At 43.4% G+C, this 25,837-nt stretch overlaps 1 protein-coding gene across 19 annotated transcripts in view; it reads right to left on the bottom strand.

The window, feature by feature from the left end:
* zmiz1a (zinc finger, MIZ-type containing 1a) overlaps positions 1-25,517 on the bottom strand; it is a 467,693-nt gene extending 442,176 nt beyond the window's left edge. For 6 of the 19 annotated variants that reach the window (XM_059640365.1, XM_059640361.1, XM_059640373.1 and 3 more), the window contains exon 1: positions 25,193-25,517. The gene's annotated coding sequence lies outside the window, so the exon portion shown is untranslated. Of the gene's footprint in view, positions 1-25,188 lie in introns of all 19 variants that reach the window. The other 13 variants (XM_059640362.1, XM_059640366.1, XM_059640364.1 and 10 more) reach the window with 7 other exon arrangements.
* Positions 25,518-25,837: the final 320 nt, after the last annotated feature.

Raw genomic sequence — 25,837 nt, 5'->3', positions numbered from 1 at the left:
GCAGCATCTCAGGAGCACAAAAGCTGACATTTCGGGCCTAGACCCTTCATCAGAGAGGGGGATGGGGTGAGGGTTCTGGAATAAATAGGGAGAGAGGGGGAGGCAGACCGAAGATGGAGAGAAAAGAAGATAGGTGGAGAGTGTATAGGTGGGGAGGTAGGGCTTCCACCCCCATCCACCCACTAACCTCATCCCACCTCCTTGAACTGTCCGTCTTCCCTGGACTGACCTATCCCCTCCCTACCTATCTTCTTTTCTCTCCATCTTCGGTCCGCCTCCCCCCTCTCCCTATTTATTCCAGAACCCTCACCCCATCCCCCTCTCTGATGAAGGGTCTAGGCCCGAAACGTCAGCTTTTGTGCTCCTGAGATGCTGCTTGGCCTGCTGTGTTCATCCAGCCTCACATTTTATTATCTTGGATTCTCCAGCATCTGCAGTTCCTATTATCTCTGACTTTTAAACCTGTGGTTTCTTACAGCTGAAGAAATTTGGAATATTCAAGCACATTAATCACATGGCCTAACCTGCACATGCCAGTGTTCATAAGTCAGCACAAGTTTCCTCTCCTGTTATTTCATCTCACCCCATCAACGTATCCTTCAATTTTGTCTTCCCTCATGTGCTTATCTGGTTTCCCTTTAAATGCATCTATGCTATCTGCACAATTCAGTTTTTATTTTTGGTGATTAAAATATTGAGACAGGATGTTAAGGCTTATTAGATTTGGGCACTTTGTTTTTATTAAAAAGAAACCTTACATAATCTACCTCCATAAGAGTTTATTTGCATTACCTGTTTGCATACATGATCAGAGAGAAGAAAAAAGAAGTGTGTTCTGGACATGGGAGATAGTAGGAACTGCAGATGCTGGAGAATCTGAGATAACAAGGTGCAGAGCTGGATGAACACAACAGGCCAAGCAACATCAGCAGCAGCAGCAGCAGCAGCAGCAGAGGAGCAGGAAAGCTGACGTTTCGGGTCTCGACCCTTCTTCAGACCTTTTTCTGAAGAAGGGTTGAGACCCGAAACGTCAGCCTTCCTGCTCCATTGCTGCTGCTTGGCCTGCTGTGTTCATCCAGCTCTGCACCTGGTGGTATCAGCGATCTGGGCGTTTCTTGCTAGGTGCTAAAAAAAATAGTAAAAGAAATGAACTGGAGAAACAAGAAGCAGCAACTCTCCGGGACAGTGACAACACAAACGATGAACAACGTAAAAGGAACTTAAAATTTAAAACAAGTCGGGGTTCCTTAAAAGTTGGTTAGCATGGGTTCAATTCCCACACTGGCTGAGGTTACCATGAAGAACTCACCCACTCACCTAAAGTGTGGTAACCCTCAGGTTAAACCACCACCAGCTGTCTCTCTCCAGCGAGAGAGTAGTCCTACGGCCCTCTGGAGTCTTGAGGTTCCCCACAGCTCAGGGGCAGAAATCCTGAATGGAAAATTTTTAAGTGGCGGCGGGGGGGGGGGGGGGGGAATTCCCAATACTAACTCATTGAGTTACAAATGAACATTAGGAGCAGCACCTTGTAGAGGTTCATAAAATCATGCAGGGCGGGGGTAAGGTGAATGGCTAAGGACTTTTCCCTAGATTTCAGGAAATCAAAACCAGCAGGACATAGGTTTAAAGTGAAAGGGAAAGACTTACCAGGGGCCCGAGGGACGAGTTTTCCACGCAGAGGTTGGTGTGAATATGGAATAAACTGCCAAGAGGAAGTGGTAGAGGTGGGGACAGTTACAACATTTAAATTTGGATAGGTACATGAATAGGAAAGGTTTTGAGGGATATGAGCCAAATACAGGAAAATAGGACTAGGTTAGTGAGGGAAATTTGATCAGCAAGGACTGGTTGGCCAGAAGGATCTGATTCCAGGCTGTATGAATCTATGATTAGGCCATTCAGCTCCTTGTGTCTGCTTCCTCAGCTGATTTGTTCGAGTTTCGAATTCCAGATCCCAATCTACCCTTCGTAGCTCTCGATTTCCCTCACTATCAGGAATATATTCAGCTCTGGTCTCAAAAGCAGTGAGCCACTCCACCTCCATTGCCATTTGAAGCAACCCTTAAGAGATAAAAATTCTTCTGCTCACCACACAGTCCCGGTTCAAAACTCTCCCACAAGAGGGAGTTCTTGGTGAATACTCGGAGGATCACAGACAAAGATGGTGCCAAGTTGTGGTGTACCAGCTGAAAGCATTTTGGGCACAGGTATGGGCACTGAAGCGGGGCTCAACATCCAGGTGAGAGGGGCAGTCAAGTTAAAATTAAATCTGCCAGATTTCATTCATCCCTGCCCTCTGACAGGCAAGGACAGGGTAAAACTTAAATGTAATGCCCCACAGAGTTAAACGACCTTTAGACACAGCGGATGAAGCACGGATGAGCAAAAAAACTTGACATCTATAGAACTGTGAAGTAAAACAGAGTTCCTTCAGAACAGCCACAGCTGAAATTAAACAAGCGATTGATGTGGGAATGCCTTAGGTATGGCAATCACCTCAGAGGGTGCTGGGTTCAGACTCCAGTCCAGCTGGTCAGTGCAGCAGTGCACACTTTCAAAGCTGCTGTCTCCTACATCAGACATCACACCACGGTGGCTCAGTGGTTACGGCTGCTGTCTCGCAACGCCGGGGACCTGGGCTCAATTCCATCCTCGAGGAAATATCTGCGTGAAGTTTGCACATTCTCCACGCGTTTCCTCCGCGTGCTCCGGCTTCCTCCCACAGTCCAAAGATGTGCAGTTTAGGTGGATTGGCCGTGCTAAATTGCCTGTAGTGTCCAGGGATGGGCAGGGTAGATGGGCCAGTCATGATAAATGCGCAATTATAGGGATGGGCCAGGTCTGGGTGGGATGCTTTTCAGGGGGTCAGACTTGATGGACCGCATGATCTCTTTCTGCACTAAAGGGATACTATATTTCTAGGTAACACACAGTGTGAGGCTGGATGAACACAGCAGGCCAAGCAGCATCAGAGGAGCAGGAAAGCTTGGCGTTTCAGGTCAGGACCCTTCTTCAGCCTCGAAACGTCAAGCTTTCCTGCTCCTCTGATGCTGCTGGGTCTGCTGTGTTCATCCAGCCTCACACCGTGTTAGCTCAAATTCTCCAGCATCGGCAGTTCGTACTATTTCTAACTATATTTCTAGATCTCTTCCGCTTGTACAGTCAGTATAAAATGAGCTTATAGTCCTGTAACAGAGAGGTGGGCTGTTTTCCCCAATGTCTTGACCAACATCTAAACCTTAAATCACCAAAAATCCAAACTGATGACCATCTCAGGGCTGTATGCGGGACTCTACTCACCAAAACTGCTTGTTGCATTAGTCTACAGAGTGACTGTGCCCCAAAATACGTCAGCTGTAAAGTGCTTCGAGGTGACAAAGGGCAGAGAGAGGAGCCCAACTAACAGGAGACCGCTTCAAACAGGGAGGCAGACTGTCGTTTCAATGATACGTGATAGATCATCCAACAGTGATGTAGGACTGTTCCACAACTGGGTGCCCTGACAGTCACTGAACACAGTCAGGCTCTGAAGCCGGAGCAAGAGCGCGAGCACCACAGATCATTTGTATGGGCTTTTGCAGTCACAAGCTGCCTTTGTAAAGCAATCCTCATCCTCTAGGAAGAATTTCTCTTAAAGAAACAAAAATAGTGATGAGTTTTGACAGGGTGTATTAGTGGTTTCAATGATGCTTGTTTGCCACTAATTACTGTTTACTGTATATTAACAGGAACAAGGGAAAGAAGCAAACATGAAATTCAATATCTTCATCTCTGGCTTTGTGATACAGACTCAGTAGGAAAAGGAAGACATAAACAAATGACATACAAGACAAAAAAAAAAATCACTACCTGAGTTCTGAGAGCCAGTGGCTGCTTTAATCCAGTGTAATGATTTACAAAGTGACAACTACAACAGATTTATGGTAACAGATTGAACACAAAGCCACATAAATACAATTACTGACCAAGTACAGTGGTTATGTTTTTTGACTAGTAACCCAGAGGCTTGAACTAATGATCTAGAGAGGAGAGTTCAAAACCCACCACTGCAATTGTGAAATTTAGATTCAATTAATTAAGTGTACATAAACTCCAGATTGATTTTAAGAAAAAAATAAAGCTTTTTTGAACCTCCTGCTTTGGTAAACCAGATGGGTTTCACAACAATGTTCTTTCGGGAGGAAATTTGTTCATTGTTACCCAGTCTGGCCTGCATGTTATTCCAGATCCACATCACAGAAACACTTACTTGCACAAAACTACAAGACACAGAAGCAGGAGTAAGCTTTTCAAGTCCTTCCAAATTCAGTACAACCAAGGTTAGTCCCTGAGATGATAGGTTTACTCCAACCGTGACGACAGATTAATGTTACACTCCAAGTACAAGGAGGAGTGACGATTCAATCAAAACACAAAATTCTCAAAGTCACTATATAGGGCGGATTCTACAGGAATACATCTTTCCTGTTGGAGTCTGTAGAATAATGGGTTTGCTGACTTAGAATAAGGAGTTGCCATTTAGCACAGACTTCCTCACGTTGAAAGGCTCATGGATCTGCACTGGACTGAATTACAACGCACATGAACAAACTCCCAGTCCATCTACAGACAAGGCTGGTTACGAATCAAGGAACAGTGCAGAAGACTCCACAGTAATCAAGGGAAGCCATGAACAGGTACAGCCACTGAGAACTCCATGCACAATAACTGTGGCCTGGTTATACCCGGTCTGCCCCACGTGCCACTGCAAACAGTATTGCTGACAAAGACCCAGCTGGGCTCTGGACTGCAAGCTGCAGCATAAACAGGGTAGTGTCTCAGGAGGGTTAGCTGCAGGCAGTTTCATTAGGGGGAATCCGATTCACCGTCAAGCCCACTGCCAAGCGCCAGAATCTGTGCCAGCAAGAAAACAAGCTGCAGCAATTTGTTTACACCAATTTCAATTCATCGCTGAACACCCACAGATTGTTGGAGATTAGAGGTTAGCCAAGGGGACCCTCTGTGCCTGAAACACAAGAAAGGCACTAAGGAGCACATAGGGGCCAGAGAAGTCACTTACACACAGAGCATGCATCCCTTGCTATTGTGGGCATGAAGCAGTTAAGTAGATTACACAGACCTTGGGTGAGTCACAAAACAAACAGCTGATGGTACGGCCCACCTTCTGCTGCACCCAAAGTACTTGAGCTTTGCATACCAATCCACTTCATTTGTGGACTATATCGTGGCTACAATGCCATGCCTCACAACCATTCGAATCCTTGCACCAAGCCAAGAAAACAAATGGGGGTGGGAGATTCAACTGAGTGATACAGCGAGTTAGACGGCCCGTTCACCTTGAAAACGCAGGTTCAAACCCAATCCTGACCCACGGTCAATTCATTTCTATTGAGTTTCCCTGTGTAGAAACTCTGATTTTCGATGTTTCTTGGCAAGAATGCTGTTGCAATACAAATAAAAACTCGATAAACCTGCAGATGCTGTAAACCAGAAATAAAAACAGAGGTTGCTGGAAAAGCTCAGAAGTTCTAACAGCATCTGCGGAGAGGAATCAGAGTTAATGTTTCAGGTCAAGTGACCCTCCCTCAGTTGTGGAAGAGACACTGGAAAATGAAACGTTAACTCTGATTTCTCTCCACAGGTGCTGCTAGACCTGCTGAGCTTTTCCTGCAATATCTGTTTTTGTTATTGTCATGCTGTCTGCTCTCTGAAGAAAGGGACAGTCAAGCCAGTTGTGTTCGGAGTTTTATCTGGTCTGACTTAGCTTAATGTTGGCAACGGACATGGGAAATGGAAAGCAATTCATTCCTAGACACCTTGATAAATACAAATTAATAAACTATTTGCAAGACACATGTGACAAATTCTACTAAGTGCAAATTAGCTCCATGTCTCATATAGAAAGGCAGGGATCAGTAACAGATTAGATTAGATTCCCTACAGTGTGGAAACGGGCCCTTCGGCCCAACAAGTCCACACCGCCCCTTGGAGCATAACATCCTCCTATAACCCGCACACCCCTGAACACTACGGGCAATTTAGCATGGCTGATCCACCTAGCTGCACATCTTTGGACTGTGGGAGGAAACCGGAGCACCCGGAGGAAACCCACGCAGACACGGGGAGAATACACAAACTCTGCACAGACAGTTACCCAAGGCTGGAATCGAACCCGGGTCCCTGGCGCTGTGAGGCTGCACTGCTAACCACTGAGCCACTGAGCCACCATGCCGCCCTGCTGCAACAGCATTACAGCACTTCCAGTTGCAGGTAGTTTTTAAACCAGGTAAAAATCAAAAATACATAGAAACTAGCAAATACCCAAAAAAAAAGAACCACAAAAGCTGCTGGATTGAAAGCTGATTAAAAGCCTCTAAATATGATCAGCCAGATTAACAACCTGCTTTCAGAACGTACAAACCAATTTCTTACTCTAACAGACTTGTACTAGGGTCTGAGTTAATGTGACATATTCTCTTTTAAGGCCATTACTAAGATGGTTTTCTCTGGGGAGGTGATCGAAATGTGGTATCAGTAAGAGGTTAATTCTGAAAGGAACCTTTTCTAAAATGGCAGATCCTTGTAAATTCCTGCCTCCCACTCTTGGTAAAAAAAAAGAGTAAGGGGTGAATAAGAACTGTAGGAAATGCTTGTCTTTGCATTCACCAATATTCTGACACATGGCTGACCAATTTCCTTTTACATCGTACAAGATAGACTGCATGGGATACTTGACTGGGGAGGTAGGCATAAGATTTTTAATGAAAAAAAGGCTCACTTTTGTCGAGGCTGATCCCATCATAAACATGGCTGAGGAGGTAATGAGAATACTGTTGACAAAGACGTATGTGACTAAAATACGACAAATGGAACAGACAAAGCACATCATCCTTCTCCATTTTAAAGCAACAGATGACCTGGTTTTATATTAAGCCCAAGGAGGATTTAGGAAGCAGAATTTATTGAACAAGAGTTTTGTCTATGATTCCGATGGAGAAAGACTGCGGAGAAGTAAGCTTCAACACCACCACTGGTAGGAGAACATGTGGGACATTTCCAAATCAGAAAGTAGGTTTCTCAGACAAGAGCTGTGCAAAGATGCAAGTTATATATAGAGACATTGTAGCAGATCAGAACCGAAGCTCATAGTATATTGGAAGATATAAAAAGGCAGGAGTGTCATTCTCTGTCAGACACGACACATTAATCAGCTGAGACAGAACTTTGTCCCTTTACGTACCTGCAAGTTTAACTTTAAAGTAAACAGGGAGGTACAGGCCATTCAGTTTGATTGTTGTATGGTTAGGGAACTTTGAACATTGGAATGTGCCAGTTATTTTCAGGTTGCAGCTGAGAAGTAAACCACTCCTCAGCTGGTTTTGCCTCTGGAAGACAGTGCAATGGCTACAACAGGACATATGTATTAAATCCATATTTTAATACATTGGTAGATTATAAACTTAACCTAGTAGTTCATTTTTTTGCAAAATGGTATAGCTTTTGCTAGATTAGACACAGGTTCAGATGCAATGATATGGAATGGATTTCCCTTTTATTGGTCCAGCTAAAATATATTAATCAGATTTTGAAAAAAACAGTCTCACTTAACAATTGGGATCAGAACTCCAACTCCTGGTGTATGCCAAACTAGGAGATCAGGGCCCTCATCATAACGGGCGGTGAATATTCTCCCATTGCAGTTCATGAGATACCTGATAAATTCATTAAAACGTGGCTCTTTTCATTAGATCCATCCATCAATACCTCAATAACTCTACGGGTTGCAATGAAACAGGGCTGCATTTGGGATATATCGTGCAGCGTCATTCTGAGTACTGAACTGCGATCTGTGTCTCCATCCCGTCAACATGGCTAAAAATCGGGTTTCAAGAAGGGATATATTAACCCTCTGTATACTGGAACCTCAACATGCTGCACTATCCAGCGGAGGCAACACTCCTAATATAATGCAATTATAATTTCTGTAAAGGAGATAATCTTGTGCAGCTTTGAGTTCATTGGAAGCTTTGGAACCATCCAGTGGCTGTATTTAAAAGAAGCTTTCTAGTGATGCAACGCCAAGAGGACTTCTGCAAAGCAAATAATTTAAAACTTAGCTCTTAACAGCGCTGCTGACAGTTAACGTGGACAATTGTTAATGTGGTAAATCCATGAGGAGGACTCTGTACAACATTAAAACAGTGGTCCCTAAAACTCGGGACTGCACTTGGCAAGTAATTTGTTTGCTTGCAACACTCCCATCTGGTTCACTCAAAGTCAATGAATGCCTTTTAATGATTGTCAAAGAGTGGTGTACTTCAGCCCAAACCAAGGGAAATTCAGGCTAAATAAACTTATCACAGCCAAGCAAAGTAAAATATCTTTCACCGTTGATCCTGGGGACCTTACACATTAGAAAGGACCCTGCTCAAGAGAATCCTCATTATCCCCACAACTATTTATACTCTTAACTGTTTTTTTTAAAATTCATTCATGGGATGAGATCAACACTTACTGCTCATACCAGAGAGTGGTTAAAAGTCAACCATATTGCTTCAGGTCTGGAGTCACGTGTAGGCCAGACCAGCTAAGGATGGCAGTTTCCTTCCCTAAAAGGATGCCAGTGAAGTAGATGGGTTTTTCCAACAATTGACAGTGGATTCATGGTCAAATCCCACCATTGGCCATGGTGGGATTTGAACTAGAGTCCCCAGAATATTACCTTGGTCTCGGAATAAATAGTCCAGTGACTTTACCACAAGACCATCACCTCCCTTTCACAAATCATCTCAATTTCTACTCCCATGTAGAGCAGTCACCCATTAACAACTGAGATTACAACTAGGCAGTTGACCGGCTGTGACTGCCTCTGGCTTTCTCTCGACATCTTTAACACCCTACCTCCGATTAGGAACACAGCAAAAGTAATGAGAAAGTCAATACATGATTTCTAATCACTGAGTAGTCAAGTTCTTTTTAAAATCTGAACCTGACATCCACTCGTTCATTTAAGAAACTCTGCCATCTTCAAACTTTATAGAACTGACACATCTTTCGTTTGAATGCATTGCTTGGATCAGTACAAACAAAATTGTTCAACCTCAGGCTCTGTAATGCTGACCTGAAACATGTTAAACAAATGACAAGCAATGGCTCGGTTTGTATAATAATTATCCAGTGAAATATGGTGTCATACAGACCAGACAGGTTTCAGATTTGGCTCCTGGATCTGCACAGAGTTAGCGGCAGGTGAACATTTGAAAGAACTGGCATTTGTACAGCTCCATTCCATTTAAAGATTTCTTACCTCTTGGTTTTCTGTTATTTCTATTTTTTTTAATATTCTAGTCTTATAACCAAGACAGTGTGGGAGAATGGCGATTTTGTACACTTTTCACCGTTCTCATGGCTTCCTGCACTCGAGTACACGTGGCAATAAAATCTAATGCTAAATTCTCAAAAATATAATTCATGAGACGTGGGCATTGCTGGTTGGGATAGCATTTAATGCCCAATCTTAGTTGCTCTTGAGAGGGTGAGTTGCCTTACGGAAGTGCAGTGCATTTGGTGTGGGTCCACCCACATTAGGGATGGATTTTGACAGCCACAGAAATGTAAAACCATTCCCTCACTAAGTCAGGATGGGGAATGGCTTGGAGAGGAACTTTCCGAGGGTGGTGTTTCCTTGAAATGACTTTCAAGATGACCTCAAATATGTTCAAAAGCCAATTAACTACTTTTGAAGAGTAGTCACTGTTAAATTGGCCACAAAGTCAAAATGAGATAAAGACTAGATAATAAGGTGTAGATCTGGATGAACACAGCAGGCCAAAGTGCATCAAAGGAGCAGGAAAGCTGACATTTCAGGCCTAGGGTCTACGCCTGAAACGTTGGCCTTCCTGCTCTTCTGATGCTGCTTGGCCTGCTGGATTCATCCAGCTCTACACCGTGTTATCTCAGATTCTCCAGCATCTGCAGCTCCTATTGTCTCTAGAGACTAGATAATCTGTTTTAGTGATGCTGATTGAATGAGGCCCGTACATTAGGGAGAACTCCCTGGCTCCATGTTGAAACAGTGCCATGCAAACTTCTACATCCACCCAACAGGGTAGATGGGGCTTAGTCTAACATCTCATCCAACAGGCAGCACTTCTAGCAGTGTAGCTTCTTCGCAGTGCAACACTGAATGAGTCAGACAAGATGATGCTCCCAGATCGGTGTGCAGATCCTTGAATTCACAAACCTTCCAGCTCCAGAGGCAACAACACTATTTCCTGCCATTGCTTTCTTTCTTTATTCCTATTCAGTGACTATTAAATTGGGAGAGGCATAGGTAGGGTGAACAACCAAGGTCTTTTCCCCCACCGAATAGTAGGGGAATCCAAAACTAGAGGCGATAGGTTGAAGGTAAGAGGGTGGAAAAAATTTAGAAGGGACCTACAGGTCAACTTTTCTCCACACAGAAGGTGGTGAGTGTATGAACTGAGCTGCCAGAGGGGAGGACGCTGGTACAGTTACATTTAAAAAGCATCTGGATGGGTGTATGAATAGGAAGGGTTGAGGGAGATATGGGCCAAATGCCGGAAAAATGGGACTAGATTAATTTAGAATATCTGGTCAGCATGGAGGAGTTGGACTGGAGGATCTGTTTCCATGCTGAATAACACCATGACTCCTCCTCTAAAAGAAACGAAAGAGAATCTGACAAGTCTAATGTTTTGAGCCCATGAAGTAATCACTTGGGCAAGATGCACGATGGATTAGCAATGAGGAACGAAGCAGGGAGGCAAACGTCCCAGCCAAAAGAAACATCGATGGGAGACCAGTGTTAGAACAAAACAGCTTCTGAACGCAAACTTCCAGATTTAACCGAACATTTATGGAGCACACTCACAGTGGGGCATTAACACACCCAGGGTCATTACTGCTGACCCAAATCAGTCGTCTCTGCAAATGGGACACAATTCCAGTTAAAATAATAAATCCAATTGGGCAAATTCCAACTCACTAAAGGCCCCTGCAGTGTTTATGAGGAGAGTGTCTCCAAGGACATCATAGCACATCTCACTTGTCAGCAGCGGCCTCCCATGTGCATAGTACAGTACATTTAATCTAATAGCCATTCAAAAATAGCACAGAACATCAATGTCTTCACCAGAGTAGCTCAGTGGTAAGTACAGCAGCTGGGTTTAAACCGCTGAGAACCTACACTCAGACCCACTAAGGAGCTACTGACAGCGCCCTGCCACCAATATGGGAAGGGAGGAAGAGAAGGGGGGGAAAATATAATAAATATACTGCCTGCCCATTCCAGCCATTAAAACCTAAATGTTTGCCCCCTGTTCTTATCTGCAGGCTGTGTAACTTTGATGTTATTTATACACAGGTACTCGCCAAGTTTTCATAAACCTTAACCACTGTGTGTAAGAGAGTACCACTTGATGGGAACACCATTACTTCCAAGATCCCTTCTAAATCATGTGCCTTCCTGAACAGTGCCCCTTCACTGGCATCGCGGGCAAAATCCTAGAGCTCCCTGTCCACTGCACGGATCACTGCAATTCAAGGGTGGTACTGCATCACCTTAACGATGGGCAAGAAATGCACAGATGTTGCCAGCAATGCCAACAATCCATGAATGAGCAGAAAACACACACAGCACTTAACGTGCATCACTCCAAACACTGAGCCTAACACTACTGCCCTCGTTTGTTACCTACCAAATGTCAGCTTTTCACAAATTGCTTCATTCAGCCAGGAGGGAAAAAAAAATCACTTCCATGGTTTTTAAAAACAATTCTTATTTAAACAAGTTCAGTACTAAACATGCAATAAAATTTAACAGCTAAAGAACTACATCAATTTTTATTAAATCTCTTAAACGTAGACAGTGTACAGACTTTCCAAATTTCTATTACTTTCTAAATTGTTTAGATTTCAGTATTTTCACAATCCAGAACACCTATTGATTAAACGACAAAGTGCAGTCACAATAAACTGCACACATACATAAACGCCAACTTGCTACACACAGGAATCACAAACAAATGCAATTTTTAGTTGACACAAAGTTTAAAGGCAGGGGATAATAGGTACAGGACACAAGACAGATTTCAATCCATGCTTTAAAAGTTGTTAGGTCAGTTCTTATTTTTGTATTTCCATTACAGATCCCTATGTCCATTTTTAACTGCAGAGGTAAAATTGTCACACTGTCATTACAGCATTCGAACAGTGGTGGCTCTGTAGTCCCTCCATTGTCAAATTCATTATAACAGCAGACGACTTGCTGTGAGGAGGTGAGGGATAAGTTGATAGGGAATTCAAGCAAATGCAAGTTCTCAATAAATGTGCCAGTCTTGAGAACAGACAGATTCTCAAGGTCAGCAGGAAAACAAAACGGTTCTTGCTGTCTTAACCTTCCTGATGTTTGAAGTGTTGCAGAACATGCAAGCCACAAAATCTCACCTATCTCCCCAAGTCTAATAAAGACAAGACCCAAGAACAAAAAAAAAGCTTTATGAAGTGCAATCAGACGAGAAACACAACATGGTGTGCGGACAATCCTCCATGCCTGTTTCACAAGTTAGACTTCCTTTTGAATATTTGCACGCCCAAAGCCCCCACTTACAATAGAAGCTAAAAGCCTGGCTCCACATTTGTATGAAAGGCCTATGTAAACAAGTCATGCTGTAATTACACTCTCCTACCAGGTGTGGTGCCATGGCTCCCATTAGAAACAGAGCCCCTTCAAACATCACAAAGTGAACACTGGAAGGTTTGCAACACCGATGAAAAGAAAAAAAATAGCAAGTGATACAAAGGCAAACCTGGGGGTGGCTAACATTCCCTGGTCAGAAGGGGCAACAATTTAATGCACGTTTGGGGAGGGGGGGGGGGGGGGGGAGGTTAGGCAGAGTTATGTAGGCCCTGCTTGGCGGCAGCAGAAAAAAGGTCTAGCTAAGGAGAATGAACAAGTCGCATCCAAATGTAGGATCGAAAGCAAAGAACAGAAACCAAAAGGCTGCCAGCAGTCCAATAAGGTGCTTCACAAGGAGAAAGAAAAAAAAAGTGTTCTATTAAAAAGACGCGCTCTTTGCATCCAAGGCTCAATGTAATTTTCCCCAGAGTCAAGACGTCTGATAATATTGTTCCAGAGATTGCACTAACAGAGTGGAGCACCACTCCTCAATCAAACCTTCATATGGTGTGGCTAACTCAACACAATAGCAGACAAAACTACGTTGCTATTGAAGTGGTTAGATTAGGTGTATTTACTGCAATTGCCTTAATAAATACAGAAACAAGAACAGAAATTGCTGGAAAAGCTCAGAAGGTCTGGCAAAATCTGTGAAGAGAAGCCAGAGTTAACGTTTCGGGTCCAGCACCCCTTCGGATGGCTGCCAGCTTTGCTTTTCCAGCAATTTATGCCTTGCTGCATCCACAGTTCTTTGTTTTTAAATCCCATAATAACAATGATTTTCAAACAAAATGAAAAGAAAAGAAGGTGGTAGCTTTCCCTCTATCTACCCCCAACCCTCCTGCCACCAGCTTTCTAACCCAACCCCTCATGGTAATCTGCTTTTCCTAGACTGTAAATGGTGTGCAACTAGTATGAGGTGAGCTTTCTGATGAAGGGTCTAGGCCCGAAACATCAGCTTTTTTGCTCCTGAGATACTGCTTGGCCTGCTGTGTTCATTCAGCTTCACACTTTGTTATCTATGAGGTGAGCTCACTGATTGCTCAAACTAATTCAGACTTTGCTTTAAAAGCTGGTTGGGGGTCACATATATACCCGGTCAACCCTGCAAGTGAAAGGGGTGGGGGAGGCCCACAGAGTTGGGCGGGGGGGGGGGGGGGGGGGGGGGGAGGAGAAGATAGACCAAACCCTGATCTTGAAGCCAATTCTTTGAATGCACAATGACTGAATGAATGGGCACACAGCACCAACTCTGCACCTGTTGTACACAATTGGTTCTCTCTACTCCCGTGGCTTATTGTCAACCTGAGCCTGGAAGTGCATTAAAACAAACAGGCAGGCTGCTTGGGGAGCATGCTCTCTCAGCACTGGGCAGTAAGAAAACCTTCTTCCAAACAAACGGATCAAGCGGTGAAAGAACTTCTTTGTCGAATTTTTTAAGAATAAGAAGCGGCCGAGAAACTATTGTTGGTTTGATCTGGTTAAAATGTAGGATCAATTACGTAGGCTTAAGGAAAATAGTCCTTTACTCCAGTTGGACTCTGGAAATTTACACTTGCTTGCATTTCTTCCGTCTCTGTACCCTGATGTTAATCACAGCTTTTCTGCTTCTTTTCAGCCCTACCCACTCTTTGCTGGACTTCTTCAAGTCATTAAAAGCTGCTAAGTGTTTCATTTTCCCCAATCAATAACTAACCGGTCAGCACTGGGCACAGCAAGTCCAGCTGGTTCTTTGATCATGCCAATCCATCAAAAAAGTGGTCAAACTGTCCAACAAATAGATAAATCCAAGTTGGATCTGAAGCACATGACAGAGGAATATTCTCACATTAACACTGGCGTGTGCGCGCACACCCTCACACACACACTCTCAGGTTATGATATTGCATACTGTTCAGCTGAAGATATCAAGGTCATCTCAGATCTCAAGGAATAGCTGTCCCTTCTGTGAATCCAAGATATCAAAGTGTGGAGCTGGATGAACACCGCAGGCCAAGCAGCATCTCAGGAGCACAAAAGCTGACATTTCAGGCCTAGACCCTTCAGAGAGCATTATCACCTTCTGTAAATCTTCTGCCTGGTCCGAGCTCAGCGTACTGAGATATGACCAACAGCAGGACGGGGAAATCTTTTGATGGTGACAGTGGAAATGTTGGGACAAGGCTGCTTATAAGCAGAGAGGATCCTTCAGGATGAGAACTGGTGGCTCCCTTGAGCCATATGAGGAAGGTGACAGGAAACCACTTCGCAAACCACCAGCCCCACCCAGAGTCACTTTTTTTTATTTTTAATGAACAATAAAAAATGGGACACATCTAAAGGCTGGTGAAGAGGAAAGGTTGGACTGCAGCTGTAGCAAAACAAGCACAGGGTCTGCCCTTGGGTAGATCACTTTTGCTTCTGTTCAAATTAACAGTAGGGCAGATTTCATATTTCACAAAAGCAACGTTTGTGATTTTAAGGTCATCGGCTTGCTTTCTCTTGTCTATTCCTGCTAAATGCAACGCTGTTGCCAGAAATTGAGCAGAGTATCAGAAATGTTTTTGCCTTCTTGATCTCCTCTTTTCCTTGTGATTTCAATCCACTTTCTAGGGTCTATTTCCACGTGCAATGATCACCATCCAATACCATACCCATCTCTCCAGCAGCACACAAGGAAGGAGGAAATATGAGAATCAAATGGACCATCAGGTTATTTAGCAACATCATGGCTCACAATTCCAGCTCAAAGCTGCTTTCTTACATTATCCCTACATCCATTAATTCCTTTGCTATTTTAGACACTTTGACTTGCGGATACTCCAAGCATAAACACCCACAAGCCTTGAAATTCTCCATTCCAAAGATTTACAATCCCGTGAGAGGAAATCTTTTCTCCCCCCTCTCAGTCCCTCTCAAAATGCCAGATCCCTTATTCTGATGCAGTGACTCGCAATAATACTTCACCAATGCCAACAAGACACTCAAAAGTAGAGGAACTCACAGCTCATCCCTCTGCTCACATGCACTACCAGGAAGAATGCATCTCTGTAGGTCAGCGATGAACCCTGGCCAATCTTCCTTTGCCACAAACCACGGGGTTCTGTGTCTACTGCCCAGACCGAGATTCCCCGAAGGGGCCATAGATTGAGCCACTGTCTCCTAAAATCACATGAGCTTACAGTATTCCTTTACCTACATTCTAGGAGAAGACTCCTCAGCTCTTGTTTCCTGCCTTGCTGCCGTCTGGTCAGAATTCTTTCCCCAACTGCTAGTTTATCATCTGTCCAGGCTGAACTATAACTTTAAAAGGAGACATGTGTGACAGGTCTTCCTGCAATCTCTCGCTGCAAAGCTTTTGTAATTTATTCAGTGAGTCGCAGTGCTACATAGGCCAGGGAGGTCCTGCGTTCATTCCCTGTTGAGTTAAGCTGAGGTCAGCCAAGACAACAGTACTGGACGGATGCAATAAAATGTCAATGTTATTGGGCGGGGAAAATAGAAAACACAAGTAAACCTCGCTTGTGCGGCTGTGAGAGGAGGAGAGACCTTGGATTGCAAAATGTCAATGATGATATTGCCTTTTGACACAACAGCCAAGCCTTGGACGTTCAGAGCATATCAGCAAAGCAAGATAACCAAGTGCCCACAATGAAAATGAACGCTATTGGTTAGGAAGCACTTGTACACAGAAAAGACAATAGAAGAGCTCCCTCCTGCAAAGTCGATGCCAGGTTAATTATGCATTTTAATTTGGAGGTCAATCGATTCTTTTTAAACCAAAAGACATGAAGAAGGGGTAGGATGATGAGGAATCAGATGGCAGATCAAGCATGCCATCATTGGCTGAAAGTCTATTCCTATACTAAAAGGAGAAAAACGTTTGAGGGAGAGAGAGATGGGTCAAAAACAATTTAACACCTCCATCGCCCCATCACCTTTTTGTCCCCGCCGTCCTGTACACATTTCTTTGGCTCATACACTGCCTACAACAATCTGATCTTTGGCTAATGCTGCTCTCTAAGAAGGCCAAAGACCTCTCAGGAGCCTAGGGACAGCCCTCTTTTCAGATTTCCCTTCACCTCATGGGAAGAGAGGTTAAACAGATGGAAGTTCTCTGCCGGCAACGTCACAGGCATGGATGTGATCAGCCCAGACAGTTGGAAAAGAACCAGAAACTGAACTCGTGTCCTTCTGATCGATGATACCTCAGTGACAGTGCTTTAAGCATCAGTGTGTGCCTTGAACAATGCAAAATGGAAACCATCTTGGCTATCTGGGTTCATTTGCCATTTAAAGAGCTCCCAAGGAGGAGAAAAAAACAAAATCACAAAAGGAAAAGCCTTAAACCACAAATCATTTCATCACAGAGAGACAGTGATGTGTGTACAAGATTGGCCATCGCTTTTGTCTTGCTCACTCAGGGAGTAAGCAATAGTGACTTTAAGACAACAGAATCCTAAATAAATAGCTCATCTTCAAAAAACACACATAGAACATGGATGCTCATGGAACTCCAATCATTTCATAACTAGATGCTCAATTCAGTGAATCAACATCACTTAGTGTGGCTAGCAATTAATGCAGAACTCTATTATATCTTGAGCAAAAATGCAACATATTAAAGCACGTATTCCTGGCCTTTTGTTTACCAGCCAGCATTATGAAATGAAGAAGTTGTCCAAGCACACGGGTAAGCTAATGTGAACATGTAAAATTGACCTGTCACTGGTGTCATAGAAAAATTACAGCATGAGGAGGCTCCAAGATAATGAAATGTGAGGCTGGACGAACACAGCAGGCCCAGCAGCATCTCAGGAGCACAAAAGCTGGCGTTTCGGGCCTTGACCCTTCTTCAGAGGGGGGGATGGGGTGAGGGCTCTGGAATAAATAGGGGGGGGGGGGGGAGGCGGACCGAAGATGGAGAGCTTGTTCAGCCCATCACATCTGTGCTAGCTCCTTGTCAAAGTAATATCAGCCATTCCCTCTCCCCAGCTTTATCCCATGTCCCTGCAATTATGGCCCCTTTACAATATTTTTTAAAAATCAAATTCTCTTTGAATGCCATGACATTCCAGATTGTAGGCACACAAGGATTTCAGCAAATCAGCCAGCAAGTGCGAGAAAAGTCACCTCAATCTGTGTCCTGCTGTTCCCATTACACAATAATTGTGGATTCTTTTTCCTCTATCAGCTCCTGGTAGACACCTCTAGCAAAACTAGACACCAAAGGCCATCACCATGAATGGGGTTGGTGCACTTCCCACCCAATCGGACTTTTAAATGGAAAGAACCCTGGTCGAGCAACACCTGTAGAAATCCCAGCCCCCTTCTCACGGGTGGGGGGGTGCACTTGTCTTACAAAAGACATTAGTGATAGCATTTCACCAAAGGGCCGCCTGATACCTAGTGCGCTTGTGAACGTGTCTCTCACCGTCAATCAGAACAGTTTTGCTGGTTGCATATCTGATAAGAAACAGAACTAAACCACTCAGGTCTAACTTGGAAAGAAAAACACAGGGTGGCAGAGTGGCTCAGTGGTTAGCACCAGCGCCTCAAAGTGCCAAGGACCTGGGTTTGATTCCACCTTCAAGTGACTACCAGTGTCAACTTTCTCAGTGTCTGTGTGGGTTTCCTCCAAATGCTTCAATTTCCTCTCACAATCCAAAGATGTGTAGGTTAGGGTGAATCGGTCATGCTAAATTGTCCCATAGTGTCCAGGGATGTGCAGGCGAGGTGGGTTAGCCATGGTAAATGCTGGGTTTTGGGGATACAGTAGGGGCAGGCAGGGGCTGGGTCTGAGTGGGATGCTCAGTAGTGGGTGGGTGGTGACTTAATGGGCCAAATGGCCTCATGGACCGACACCTGGGCTCAAGTCCCATCTGCTCCAGAGCTGTGTGATAACCTCTCTGAACAGGCTGGAAAAAAATGGATTCTATGCTAAATGTGCCGATTTCCTATCAATTTTTCCAAACTCAACTGGTCAACTCGAAATTCAAGGAGGAGGAGCCTGGATACACAAACACATGACATGAAGTGTACCAATGAGAAAGTCATCATACAGCCCAAATGAAGCAATAAAGGAAATGTACATTTATTCAATGTTGAAGTACGTTTTGGAAATGTCTTTTGTTAAACTCAATTTATATTTTAATGGCAAGTCTAAGTAACGCAGATAGAGTTACTGAATCTTCACTGCACTCCTTTACATTTTCCATCATCACTCCAACTGGGCAGGATATCATGAAATTGGGATCATCTGGGTGCTGACTGGTTACATAGCTGCTTCTCCCCTTTCCCATCAAGTTCACTTCACTGCTTCACACTGTCAATTATGACCTTGACTGGAAGAGTTTAAATAAAAACACAAAATAGAGCTCCTTGTAAGGGAACATAAAACTATTTTGAAGTGACCAAAGGCTCCTAAATATCTCAGAGCTCATTACATACAAAATCTGTTTGATAAACTTCATTTTCTTGCAGATCCATATCATCTTAACATCTCAAGATGTGTAAAAATCACAAACACCTTCTCAATGCCGTGGATCTAAATACAGTCTGTCAATGATATTGTGAAAGCTGTTGTCAGTGGGCAAATCAGTCTTCGTGAAATTCAATCTCATCCAAGGAGACCCATGCAATAAGATACTCCTGCCTGCTGTTTCAAACATGACCAATCAGCTTCTTATGATCATTGAAATCCAGGTCATTTGCACATCGAAAAGCCAGACTGGCGTTTTCAAAGAGGAAGTGTCAACTATTAATATGCAGAGATCTGTCAACTGGTATTTTCATAAAAATGAAAAGACCTCAGAGGCCTACAGTGGGGTATTTTGGTCTACAGTGTGGCAGTCTAGAGAGGAAGCTAACTGGCAAATTGTCATTGTCCAGTACATCAAAGGAACAACTTGCTGTTCCATTAGTATCACAATTCAGAGTCCAGACAAAAAACCTCACAGGGCGAGTTTAGAAATTATAGAATCCCTATAGTGTGGAAGCAGGCTATTCAGCCCATTGAGTCCACACTGACGCTCTGAACAGCATTACCTGCACCCCATCCCTGTCACCCTGCATTTTCCATGGCTAGCCCACACGTCCCTGAACACAATAGGTAATTTCCCATGGCCAATCCACCCAAGCCTGCACATCTCAGGACTGTGGGAGGAAAGCCACGCAGACACAGGGAGAATGTGCAATCTCTGTATCAACAGGCACCCAAGGCAAGGATTGAACCTGGCACTGTGAGGCAGCAGTGCTAACCACTGAGCCACTGTACCCCACTGAAGGGGTTTTGGCACTAAGCCCTGCGACTGCTAACGTTTGAGATTTGTTTGATTTCAGGAAATGTCAGTTACTGTATCTTGAGGTATGGAGAAGTTGAACATTGACTTCTTCAACAAGGAAGTGTCAATGTGGCCACCAGTTACTGAGGGCTCAGCAATTTACCAAAACCATTGTGTTGAACATTCTGCTAAGTTTCAGGCAGCAGTCAGGCTTTCCTTGTGGTCTGGGACAGCTTGATGCGATCAAAAGGTAGGAAATGTAATTTGACAGCACGATCAACGAAAGAAAGATCTCGGATTGAATCCTCATTCAGCATGGAGATGGCCGATTACAACTAGGACAACTGCAAGAGAACTGCAATGAGCAGAAATAAAGTCATCGATGTTTCACACTCTTCACAGGCAGCGAACAGCTTCCATTGCAAAACGTCTGTAAGCAACAGGAAAGCTATAAATCAACAGCTTACACATTTCAAGAGGACTTGCTTGAGAGTACTACTGGCTCTTAGGGCAATTATTTTCACCCACCTACTCATCCCTTATCACAGAGGTATCTGGGTCTGAACTTGTCTGCACCTTTCTCTGTCTGGGAGATAACACTTGATGTGTGTGTGATCAAACAACCTGTTGGCAAGCTTCTTGACACGAGGAGAGAATGGAACCAATTTTAATTAAATCCAAGCCTGTTCTCACCCTGCGTAACCACATTATCCACAAATTCAGAAACAGTAACTGATTATTTTCCACCACCTTGTCACTTACAGATGCTTAACCACAGATCAATGGTCTCACTCTCATCCGAGTCAGAAATTTGGCCATTCAAGCTCCCCTGTGAAGTGTAAGCCCATAATCTAGATTAACAGACCAGCACAGTTTTCAGGGAATGCTGAATTATTAGAAGATGCCATCTTTCAGATGACATTTCAAACAAAAAGCCTGCTTGTCCTCTTAGGAGGATGAACAACGTCTGCAGCACTAAATTTACAAAAAGCATTACTCCCAATGTTCTGGTCAATATTTGTCTCTTACTTAGCTTTGCTAAGGGACATTAGATAGTCATCAGCACATGTCTATTTGTTGAACCTTGCTATACCCATATGGTTATAAATATAGGGAATACAGCAGCCAGTAACCCCTCTTGAAAAGGTATTGCAGTATGTCCTGACACCATAAGACACGATAGAAATCCAAGCCTTTCTTATATAATAAACTCAGAATCCAAACACCAAACTGAAATCAACACATGCCTAAACAAATCTTAGGAATGGAACAGAACTCAATGGGACATCACATGATCCAGCTAACCACTAAGATATAGAAAGCAAGTGGGAGCAGCTTGAATTACCATGTTACAAATTTTATCATTGGAGAATAATTATAGTATTGTGTAATTCAACTTCATTGGATCATACTTCATGCCAGAAATCTTATTATCTTTACAAGCTGTTTTCTATCCACCCAGATATCTCCTAGATTTTTTTCTTTTATTAAATACAAATTTCAAAATCTGCCTTCTTGACATTTGAACTCATCTTCTTAAACCTGGGATTCTGATTTATTAGCCCAGTAACATTACCACAATACCAGCACCTGCCCCCCCACCCGCCAAAACCTCATGATATATTGATTGCTGGATTAATAGGAGGCATTACTTCAGTTCATGGCAAAACACAAGAAGCTTCGTTGACCAGAGCAGCCATTTCACTGGCTAAAAATCAATTCTAAACAACAATCACTGGGCCCAAAACATTAACTCTGATTTCTCTCCACAAATGCTGCTAGACATGCTGAGTTTTCCCAGCAATTTCTGTATTTATTTCTGATTTCCAGCATCAATAGCTCTTTGGTTTTTTTTCCAGTCACTTCACTGGTCAACTTCCAGCAATGACTGGGGAAGGAGAAATACCTTGAATACGTAAACAGTATTATCCAACATACCAGATGGTCAGAGGATAAATTACAGGCATCTTTGTGTCAGTCCTTCATCAGGTTGGATTTGAAGCGAATGCTCATGATTTTGTTACTTGTGTGCATATTGACCCTGAACCAACTTGGGACACCACACACATCTGTACCTGACCTGCAGCCATCTGTTATTTCCCTGTATTTTCAGAAACAGGTTTTGCTATTCCAACTTTCACCATTCGTTATAACCATATTAGTGACCACATTATTAGCAAGTCATATACAGACCCTGATATTCCAAAACTGCTTATTTTCTAATGAAATACCATTCCATGTTGGGTCATCTCTTCATTCATTTTGAACCGCTGTCATCCATATATCATCACTATCCAGTAACTTGCCACATCATAGTCAGTCACCATCCATAACAAATCAACACCAAATCACCTACAACAGAACACACTCCCATCTATACCTACCACTGCCTCAGGAAAAAAAAATCAGCCAACAAAATCAAAGACTTCTCCCACCTCTCTATATTCTCTTCCATTGGGCAGAAGAGTTTGAAGTTTGATACATGTACAAATAGATTCAAGAACAGCTTCGTCACCACAGCAATCAGATACTTGAGCACAGTCTTCTCAAAATGTTAATTCTGATTTCTCTCTGGTACTTCTCTGCGGCTGTAACACTATTCTGCACTCTATACCATACCAAGTGCATCAGAACAATCTGCCCATATAGCCCACAACACTTCTCACTGTATCTCAGTATGTGACAACAATAAATCAGCCAACCCATAACATTCATTGACTAAATCCTCACAAATGAGAAACATTTCTGTAGTCATTGCACCTTCACACACAATTTACAGCACAGAAACAGGTCATTCTGCCCAATTTATCTATTCTGGTATTCATGTTCCATACAAGGCTCCTCCCAAACTAGCCTTCATGTCAGCTCTGATGAAGAGACATCTAGATTTGACACATTAGCTGGCACTCTCTCCACAGATGCTGCCTGATCTGCTGTGACCTCCAGCATTTTTGTTTGTATTCCATACAGATTCCAGCATCTGTAGTAATTTGCTCCTGCTTAATCTAATCCAGTCAGCATATCTTTTACCCAACTATTTCCATTTTCTGATCATTGGAACAGGGGTAGACCGGCTGAATATTAGACACAGAATACCTGGAAAATGATCAGAAAAGATCATCGGTTTGGGGTTTCAATGGTTCTAAAATCAATCCAGGACTACACAGAACTCTTGACTACCACGCAGGATTTTTCAGTTCCTCATGATGTAATAAAATCCCATTTCAGAAACTTCAGGCTGTAGTTTAAAAGCAAAACTTAATACTGCGTTCCGAACACAAATACAAGTTATGGCCCCTCCTATCTCGGTCCTGTCATTAGATGTAAAGCATTGTAATCGCCTTCATCACATTGGAGAGTACAGCTTATAATACTGTAGCCCTGAGCCTTGCACTGTGAAATTACACAACAGTTTAGACTAAGTTGCTCTTATTGCACACCACTGTCGGAGACACAAATTTACACGTGCTCTCCTGCAAATTTCAGTGGCATTTGTGTGTCTTTTGTTTAAAATGTGGTGTTCCCACATTCACGGCTTGTGGAGAGTCTGGTCCAAGCAGAGCTTCTAATGCCAATACTTAACGCACCCAACCAGGGCAGTTCATATGATAGAGGATTTTTGTTTTTAAAAAACAGCATTGATAAATTTCACCCACCGCTTTAATGCTTCGCAATGCTTGCTCGAACCAGGCACGTTATAGTCTACACTTTATACTTCACAATGATCTCTATTCAGAACTCTAATTGACTATCCTCTCTCTCTCACTCACACACACACACACCACAGCCCGTATAAGCATCGCCCACAAAATATCCAGGGTCATATAACCTACCCCCGCCTTCTCCCTCCCAACAATCTTTCAGGAAACCTTTGATCCAGCATTTGTTAAACCTGCCAAGTTAAATCCTTCTCTCTCATGTCACTGAATTCTAAAGGCAGTCAGTCAGTCAGCACATGAGAGTCAGAGGCCTGGAGTACTAAGAGAATTAATTCCTCTGACACCTAATATTTATTTTCAATGTTGGGACACCAAATTGCCCGAACCAAAAATCGGGGGGGGGGGGGGGGGGGTAGGAAGAGGCGGAAATGAGTCAACAATAATCTCAGGAATTGGATTTTTTAAAGAAAAAAAAGCAACAAAAAAAGTAGCCTCTGCTATAACACTTTCAGATTAAATGGTTAAACTCATTTTGATAAGTGATACCAGCAAAACAAAATGTTTAAGATACAATGGTTTCAAAATTAAATGCAGAGGCGTGCTGCAAAACAATTTCCTGGATCATCTTTCTTTCAGAGCGCGTTCAATGTTTTTTTTTAAATTCCCGATCAGGTTATTTTCATTTGCCTCATCACATTCTTAAGATTTTGCGTTTTTTTTTAAATCCTCCTGTAGCAACTGACAGCAGAAAAATAATGGTTTTCCTTTCCACCTTCCCCTTTTCAACAGTCATCTGGAAAATATCCCCTCCCCTTTCATGCTCACAATGGTTAGAAAGCAGAACTGGCCAGTTTTAATTTGCCTCTTCTGCCTCCTTGCCTGCGTGAACTGCCCCTGGCTTCCTGGACACAGAGGGGAGCTCCTTCTTTCTGTTCTGTGGAGAGGCCCTAGTACAGTATCAACTGTCCTGTCCACAGACTAGCAGCCAGAGGGACGGGAGTGGGGGGGGGGGGGGAGAAGATGGTGAGAGAGAAACCACGCTCCCTTTCCTTGATTGCTCCCCCCCCCCAAATAAAACTAAGCTTAACTCGCAACTATGTATCAGATGCCAACCTGCCTGGCTGGATAGATCTCTAGAACCGAGATTTTACCTTCTGTCTACAAACACACACACACACAAAGTGGCTTAAACCCAGATCAAACACTTTTCTTCTTTTCGCTTCACTCTCCAAAGCTCTCCCAGCGCAAGGGAGGGACTTAGCTAAGGAAAACATCGCACCGAATCCTCTCTGTCCCTCACCGTGCCAACAAAAACCAGTCAGGAATCCGGCGTAAATTCCACAAATCCAGCGACTGCAAAAATAAGGAGGGGGGGTGGAAACTATGAGGGGGGGGTTGGAATTTTAAAAATACACACGCACACAGAACGTCTCCTTAACTGGTCTCCCTATCTGCGACCCCCATTGTTTCATTAGAGAGCCCCAGTTACAGGAAGCAAACGGCTTCTTCAGTCCATCAGAAGAGACAAAAAAGGTGTGAAATCCCAAGAAATTGACATGAAACTTACTTACGGAATGAAACAGCCCGGAACGAGAAATCCCGTGCGGAGGCCTCGGTATTTCTCTGCTTCGTGTGTCCCCAGTTTAAAAAAAGGAGAGAGAGAGAGAGAGAGAAACCGACTCTATGTTAGTGCGTGAGTCAGTGAATTAACTAGCATACAGGGGAGCAAGTTGAAGTGTCAAATTACATTGGCTAGTCTATTACCAAAGGGCCATACTTGAGGGATGTTAGGAAAACGTGTCCCAGATCTACCGCACACCGCCTAGGCGCGGGGAAGAGGAGTCAGTACAGCGCATTTTTGTATTCTCTCCCACTCTCTCCTTTATTCAAACAGACAGGGCGAAACGACCAGTGTGGAAAAAAACAGCCGACAGCGCTTCAGAGTCTGTACCTTCTCGTCAGCTAGCAGAAGTAAGGGCTTTAAATCAAAACTGCAGAATGAAAATCGCGGCTCAATGCAAATTTAACAACATGGAATAACCGACTATATCTTTAAAAAAAAACATAAGTTATTCAGTCAGGAAACGACTTGGCAGGCTTCATAGTCACAGAGGAGGGAAGAGGTGTGGTTTTATTTTCCAAATGAGAGAGAAATATCGCAGGTGGTATTTTCCTTGTTTTGCTTCTTCTTGTATTTGGGGGTTGTTTTTGACTCA

This window comes from Stegostoma tigrinum, chromosome 37, assembly GCF_030684315.1.
Source record: "Stegostoma tigrinum isolate sSteTig4 chromosome 37, sSteTig4.hap1, whole genome shotgun sequence".
Classification (NCBI taxonomy): Eukaryota; Metazoa; Chordata; class Chondrichthyes; order Orectolobiformes; family Stegostomatidae; genus Stegostoma; species Stegostoma tigrinum.
Note: the sequence above shows the minus strand (reverse complement) of the source record. Positions and strands in the feature narration are given on the sequence as shown.